Raw genomic sequence first — 7,706 nt, 5'->3', positions numbered from 1 at the left:
TGGTTGGATGGATGGATGGTGCTGCTGCTGCTGCTGGTTGAATAGGGCCCCTTGTGTGTGTGGCGCCCCCTCCCCCTTTGCCTGATTAAGCTCCTCCCACTCTCTCTCTCTCTGGAGAGATACGGACTATATGACGACTACTATACTACTACCACCACCACCACACACTTTCTTATTTCTTTTTTTTTCGACCGAAATGTTGGTGGTTCTTTTTTCTTTCTTTCTGTTTTGTGTGTTGTAACCATATTTGAAATGGAGATGATATTCCGCCCACAACATTTTCTCCGAAATGAAACAAGACTGGTTTACATAGTTTATTTCGAGCTGCGGTTTATATTTTCTGTGTGTTATGATATCCTACAGCCTCCTTGATTTTTTTCTGTTTTATTTTCTTCTTCTTCTTCCCCTTTTTCAGACTTTTTTCCAGATTTTTCCCTTTTTTTTCTTTCCTTAACCCCTTCGATCATTCATTATTCATCCCCAAACGAAATGTCGATGACATGATTCTGACGTTATAACTGTCTTGTATCTTATTGGGATTTCTTCGACCCATCACTTTGTTTTTCTTCTTTAAGTCCTTAAGGAAAACGGCAATCAATTTTTTGTTTTTGTTTTTGTTTAGGGCATTATTTTGATGTCTTTGATTGATGTTTGTGTGTATAAACACAAAACACACACACAACCACACGAAATGTTGGGTATATAGCCAAGATATTTGTTGAGAGGAATTGATTTGAGCTTAAAGGGAAGAAGAAGAAAAAACAAATACGCATAACGCTCGGCTCTACCTACACGCCGTATAAATTCAACACGTCATATAAATCGCCTGGATCCTTACCTGCGTGGGTATCTATAGGAGGAGGCTCGCTTTTGGTTGGCTAGCTCGTGGGCCTGTGCATATACATATATTTATATTTAAAGAAACATAACTCTTTTTCGGAAAGGTTTGGTCTCGAATATTTTTGTTCTTTTTTTCTTTTGGTTCCGTGCCATACGCCAAGGCGTTCACACACACACACACACACACAAGGCAGGAAGAGCTCGGGACCGGTGTTAAGGGAACATTTGCGTATTAACTTAACCTGTCAGAGTCTCTCATCTCTGGTTCGGGTCAGGCACGAGCTTCTCCCATGTGCGCAGTGTCTTTTAGACAAAGTAAAGAAAAAAAAAACAAAAAGAAAAACTGGAAAGAGAAGAGGATGACTCTCATCGGTTTTCCTCACGAGTGTTGATGTATTCCAGAAAAGTGGTGTTATTCATTCGTTATGACAGGACGCTGGCTGGCAGAGTTATTGGATGGCCGAAAGGAGTAGACAAAAAACAAAAATTATCATTCTAATATTTGAACGTACTATGAATCTTGATGTATAAAAGCGCGTTCCTCTTCTCTTCTTTCTTTTAATTCGCATTTTAAAAATTCTACTGGGGATCGAAAAATTGGGAATCGAAGTAGCGGTGGCGCTGCTGCCGTCATTTTATTCCCGTGGAATACATTAGCAATTACAAAAAGGAGTTTTACGCCGAGAGGTGTGAAAACAAAGAGAGAACAAGGCGGTAACGGCTAATGAGTAACACACCTATTTATGGGCGTAACTAGTTAGCCGCTAGAGTGGAGTGGCAATCGTAATGAAGGTGCACACACACACACACAAAAAAAAGAGTCGAGAGCGGAGCAACTCAATTCAGAGGGACATCCCAAATAAAAATAAAAACCCGTAAAATGTCTTTCGAAAGAAAAAAAGAAGAAGAAAAATGGAAAAAGAGCATTTAACTCCTCCTACCCGAAAGCGGAATTATTACGCCATCCGTCAATCTCGCGATGCTGACGATTCAATCGCTCGTCCGAAAGAATAAAAAAAATAAAATAAAAAAAAGGACGACCAGCTCTGTCTGCACAGACACAGAAAAAGTCCCCCTCAGCTTTATAGAGTCTTAGGAATTTTTTATTTCAGTTTTTTCTTCTTTTTTTCGTGGAGACAAAAACCCAACAAAAACAAAAAAGTCCGTCCCTTTTTTCTCTATAGCGTCTCGTATGCGCAACCATTGAAATGCCCCACACAAGAAAGAAATAAAAAAAGAAAAAAAAAGAAACAAGAATTGTAAGTAACAAGTCATGTATCAATCCATCAAACGAAGCCAAAAAAAAAAAAGGCAGTTCGGGAGCAGGTTTTCTCTCTCTCTTTCAGATGGGCAGCTCACCAGTATTTTCTTTCTTTCTGGAAATTTGTATAAATATATTTTGTTTTTATCCCTTTTTTTCTTTTGTGTGGGTTGTTACCTTGTTCTTTTTATTATTTTATTCCTTTTTTTTCTGTTTTCTCTCGAATAGACTAATATACCCCGGGTTGATGACGGGCCATAGAGCTGCGGGACGTTGTTGTGTCGGCGCGAAAGCAGCGTGAGATCAGAGCCTCCTGCTGGCCCAATATATATTTTAGCTGCTACTGGGAAGCCAAAGAAAAACGAATATCATCATCTTCTCAGTTTCCTTTTAAATCAATAATCTCTTGGCTTCATCTTTATTTTTTTTTTTACCTTTTTTCCTTTTTAAACCAGTAGCCATACATACGAGTGCTTATGTGGACACTGAGGTTAGCCCATAGAGCCCTCCCCCTAGCTGTATATTGTGTGCCAAAAGTGCAAGAATCCCCCATGCGCTAGTCGCCATGTCTCCCATGGTGGTCATTTGTCGAGCTGGTCCAGCTCCTGGTCACTTATTTGAAGACCGTTTGGTCAAATGGTCCATCGGTGTGGATAGTGGTGATGGCCACTGATGGATCCAGCAGCGCAGAGGTAATCTAGTAGATATACAGCCCTGCAGCAGTCCAGTAGATCCATATAGAACTAGGAATTTTCTATTCCCTATCTACGCCGCCTTTATTAGAGAAGTTGACACTGAGCTGACGATGGCCCAGTCTCTTCTACTTAACTCATTTATTTGTTGTGATATCGTTTGATTTCAGGCATTAACATGTTCTTTTCTTTTAAAATGATTCTTTTATTTTTGATTTGGTTTTCGTCCTTTGACGACTAATTTCTTGAATTTCGTGTGACGTCGAAGGTGTTGGCTCTCGGCCGTCAACGTGTTGCGACCGTTGCGTGTTTCGAAATCATTCACCATCATTTCCTTCCTCTTGTCCCATGTTCTTTTCTTTATTTAGTCCCCCCTACGAAAAAGAATCTAAGAAAACATTTGAATATAATATCGTCTATTTAAAAAAAGAAAAAGAAAAAGAAGAAGAAGAAGCGGGAGCAGAGAGGCGGCGGCGTTGCTGTTGAGTAAAGATGTTATCAATCCTCCAGTTGCCGAGGGACCCTGCTGGACTGTTAGATCCTGGTCCTCAACATCTCAGTCTCTTGGCAGCCAAAACCAACACACACCTTGTGTATATTTATATTTTTGATTCTTTTGAAATAAAAAATAAAAAAAAACATTATTTTTTTCTTCCCCCCGACGTTCTTCTTCTATTGAAAATGTTGAATACAGAAAAAAGGGACACAAGGGCTTTTCTCTTTTGTGTTCTTTCTGACTGCTGTTGCTGCTGATGCCACTGATGCGTCCAGTCTCCTTTCTCGCCTTTTCTTTTATTCATTGCCTTTTCTTCTTTCCAACTTTGTTGTCCTCCGTCCGTCCGTCCGCCCGTCCGCGCGCTGGCAGCCAAATGAATGATAAATTGGCACCCATCGACTTTTGACTGACTGGATGGTGGGGCCCACATCGCCCCGTCAACACGACAATAACCACGGCCAGCAGCACAGGGCCCCCGATGCTGCTGTCCAACGACATGGGTGTTATTAAAGGGGCCGGACGGTTGTTGAAACATCCAAACACGGTGATTATCGCACTTCTCCTGCAACAGCAGCAGCACCACCAACAACCTCCCCCCAAAAAATAAGAAGTGAACAACTCAGGTTTTTCTTCCTTTCTTTTCTTTTCTTTCTTTCTTTTCTTCTTCTTTCCATACAATCCGGCCCCTGTGCTTGCAACATCGCTTTAGCGCACTACTATATATACCAAGGTAAATCCACCTCTTATTTATAAATAGTCTCCCTCATCTCTCCTGTGTTAAAGTAGCACTGGAGAGACTAGACCCTATGGTGATGTCTTATTTATCCGGAGGAGCGATCTGTTTCTGCCATCTTCCATCCTCGTCCAGTCGCCCGGCCCCCAAAAGGGGGAAAAAGAAAAATAAGAAGTTCACAGCAGACAGAGAGGCTGTATCTCTTCATCTATTCCGAAGGTGCGTAGGACACACAATGCACGCTCACGCGTAAATTGTATAGGCCGAAGGATGGAAAAGGACACACACAAGAAGGAATGAATGAATTCATCTTTTTTACCTTTTGCGTTGTTCTCTTTTTGATCCGGTGGACACATTTCGTGTCGAGTTTTTTCATTTCTTGTCGGGTGATAATGACCATCTTTTTTCCAACCCGACTGTCCTATAAATACAAGGAGCTGTCTGCCCTTATTCGGGCAAATGTATGCTAAATAATCGTCACATGGTAATAATATAGTGCGTCGTCTTTCTTTGACAGTATAAATCAAATATCAAGCCAAGTATTTGGACAATGCGCTGACTGCTGATGCAGCAGCATTGCAGCACCGGCAGCAGCAGTCGGTGGCGGCGCGACGACGACATTGTTAATGCACATTTTGGACGGCACAATCCGGGCCGGTGTCCACCTGCGCAGTGTTCCCCCAAAGTAGCATTATCCTACTTCTTCTATTATAGATCATCAACTAACATTTCTTTCAAAATTTCGAATTTTTTCGTCCAAAAGGGACCGAAAAACGACGAGAGAGAGATGTGTCTAAAACATATCGCGGCGGCGGCGCGCGTCAGCAGCATTCCGATCTTCTTATTTCTTTCTGTCAAATGTAAATTTTTTTAATATTTTCATCTCCCTGAAAAAATACGTCGACATGTATATACACAGGAAAAAGAGAAAAAATAAAATAAAATAAAAACTGAAATTCCTACAATTCCTCCTCCTACCCCCCAGTAAATGTATAAGAGAAAGGCTTTTTCTGTCTTTTTTTTCTTCCTCTTTTCCAAAAAATTATTCTACGATATGACCTCATCATGGACAATGATGTCTAACCGTTAACCCTCCCCCAAATGCCCAGCAGTATATGTATAGTGTATACGCCACGGACTGTGGAACCTTGGTCGTATATTATCCAAGGTTTTCAGTCGCACGTTATTTCTTCACGCCTTTTCCCAATCAGCTAAAATAAAGCTACTCTTTTTTTGTTTTCTTTCTTTCCATAGAATTCTCCCGGCGAGATAAAAATCCGTTGCCTTTTTTTGTTTTCTTTATTCTTTTAACGTCCAGGCAAATGAAAACACGCACGCCGAACAATTCATCCCTGCGCCATATAACGACTACTCCAACATGAACAGCCCAATGACGTAATAAAACAATTTTAAGCGGCTCGGGGTCCGTCAAGAAAACAAAAAACAAAACAAAAAAATAAAAATAACCCCGGAACAAGAAGAAGAAGAAGAAGAAGAACTTAAAATTAAAAAAAAGTGTACAAAGTGAAAAGAATTAAGAACAACATTTTTTGTTCGGGGGAGGGAGGACCGTTCTTTTTTTATTTTTTACCTTCTTTTATGTTGAAAGGCGAAACAAGAAACGTACCTGTGCCGCATTAACATGGACACACAAAATGGTCATTGCCTTTTCGTCGAAGAAGAAGGTTAAGAAAACCGAGATAACACACGTTGGAGATATACACAAGTCTGTAGGGGTCTGTATGATGGCGCATAAGGAGATGAGAGAGAGAGACGGAAGGAATATATATATAAGGAAACACAAACACACACACTTATATAGACGACGATACAGATACATATACACACACACACACACATTGTGTGTATAAAAATGTTTTTAAGTGGCTTCAGTTCACTGTGCGTCCCGAGTGCCCCCACCGAAAGTCGATGATGGCCGTATTCAACGACCTTGTCTATACTCTCAAAGGGAGAGAGAAAATGTATTTTTTTCGGTGATTTTTAGGGCCTGTCAGTCGCCTTGCGCGAGCTCAGAACATCACCATCCACACAACACATTTTTTGAAGGTACGTATAGAGAGGGAGATGTAGCCTGCGCTCTGGATATTATATGTGGAGACCCTTCTTCTTCTTCTTTTTTTTTCCTCCTGGAAAATGTTATCCTTTTTTCTTTCCAGTCGCAGACTAGATATAGTGGAGAAGAAAAGGGGTTGTCGCTTGTTTGTCTTTCTCTCTATTCCCCGTTTGGAAAAATAGAGGCAGCAGCAACGGAAAATACCAATAAAACAATGAAGACGATAGAGTCAACCTGTTGACCGATTTGGTCCTTTTCCCAGCCGCCCCATTTCCCCCTTTTATTTGAGAACTATTTTACCAATAAGGCAGCAAGGAGTATCCGCCCTAACGTGGATGAAAAATAAAAATGTCAAATAATATACCCGAGACCAAAAAGAAATACAACTACGTAGTAGCAACAGCAGCGACTATACTAGAGCATATAAAAGAGTACACCAAATTGTTGCCGTGTGCTCAAACAAACCAAAAAAAAGATGGAAACAATTTCCCGCGCTCAATTGAAACAAGAAAATGATTCGAGGACAAAAATGTCGTCACATATTCGAAATGAAAACTATGCAATTCTTTGCAATTCAAATGAGGGACGGCGCATCAACAACAAACGGGCGGCACGGCGGACGTGGAAATACGCGGGCGGTCAATGATTGATTCATCAAGTTCTTTCGCTTTTTTTTTTATCTTTTTATCTTTTTCGACTTTAGCATTTCTAAATTATTTGACCATTCTTTTCCACCTGCTGATGCTCCTCAACCGCCGCGTTGTCCAATCCTTTTGAATTTCCCGCGCTCTAATGATTGATTGCGCTCCGAACCGAAAACGAGACGCGGCGGATTTACATGCGGAAAAAAAAGAAGAAAAAGAAAAGAAGCCGAGCTAGAGAGACTTGACAGTTTCTTCTTTTTCCCAATATGGAACTCTGTTATACAGACAACAAGAGCGCACTGTATAGACAATCCCGCCAACATGTATTAAGTGGATGTTGGCCGGTATCTGGCAGCGGACGGCCCGTTCGGTTTTGAGACGGGAAAAGGAATGTCAAAAGAAAAACGTTCGGGGTATCTGTAGAATGTTTGGAGATTCACCGCGTCGTCTGGCCGGCTCTACTCGTCTCTCAATCTATTCTCGTATGTATATAGTCGCTTCAATTGCCATTGCGTCTCTGTCGATCCAGCACGTTCTGCCGCTTCTCGCTCGGAGAAGAGCTCATCACGAAATAACTACGGCCCCATCGTGACGGGCCCCGATCTTCATCAAACGACAACACAATACCCGATTCGAAAAAGAAATCGTAAATGTATTTGTCATCTGTTTTTTCGTTTGTGCCCGGCCGCTAGAGATGATATACGCACATCATCACTGCTCGCATGGGCAAGTTATTTAGACTCCTGTCGCATAGTTTCCCGTCCATCAATCATCGATGCGTCGTGTCGCTTATTTGATATTGACGTGCACAAATGTATTTTATCCAGTCGGTAGTAGCCATACTACCGACGCTGTGCTGTAACAACCACCCGAACCGGATCTATTAAATAAACGTTGGTCGTGCAGACTCGGCCATGTGTAGTACTACTGTTGTTGTTGGTGACCGCACTGAATATAATGAGACAG

The sequence above is a fragment of the Daphnia pulicaria genome, chromosome 3 (assembly GCF_021234035.1).
Source record: "Daphnia pulicaria isolate SC F1-1A chromosome 3, SC_F0-13Bv2, whole genome shotgun sequence".
In the NCBI taxonomy this organism is placed as follows: Eukaryota; Metazoa; Arthropoda; class Branchiopoda; order Diplostraca; family Daphniidae; genus Daphnia; species Daphnia pulicaria.
The sequence above is the reverse complement of the archived record's forward strand: the minus strand, read 5'-3'. Positions refer to the sequence as shown.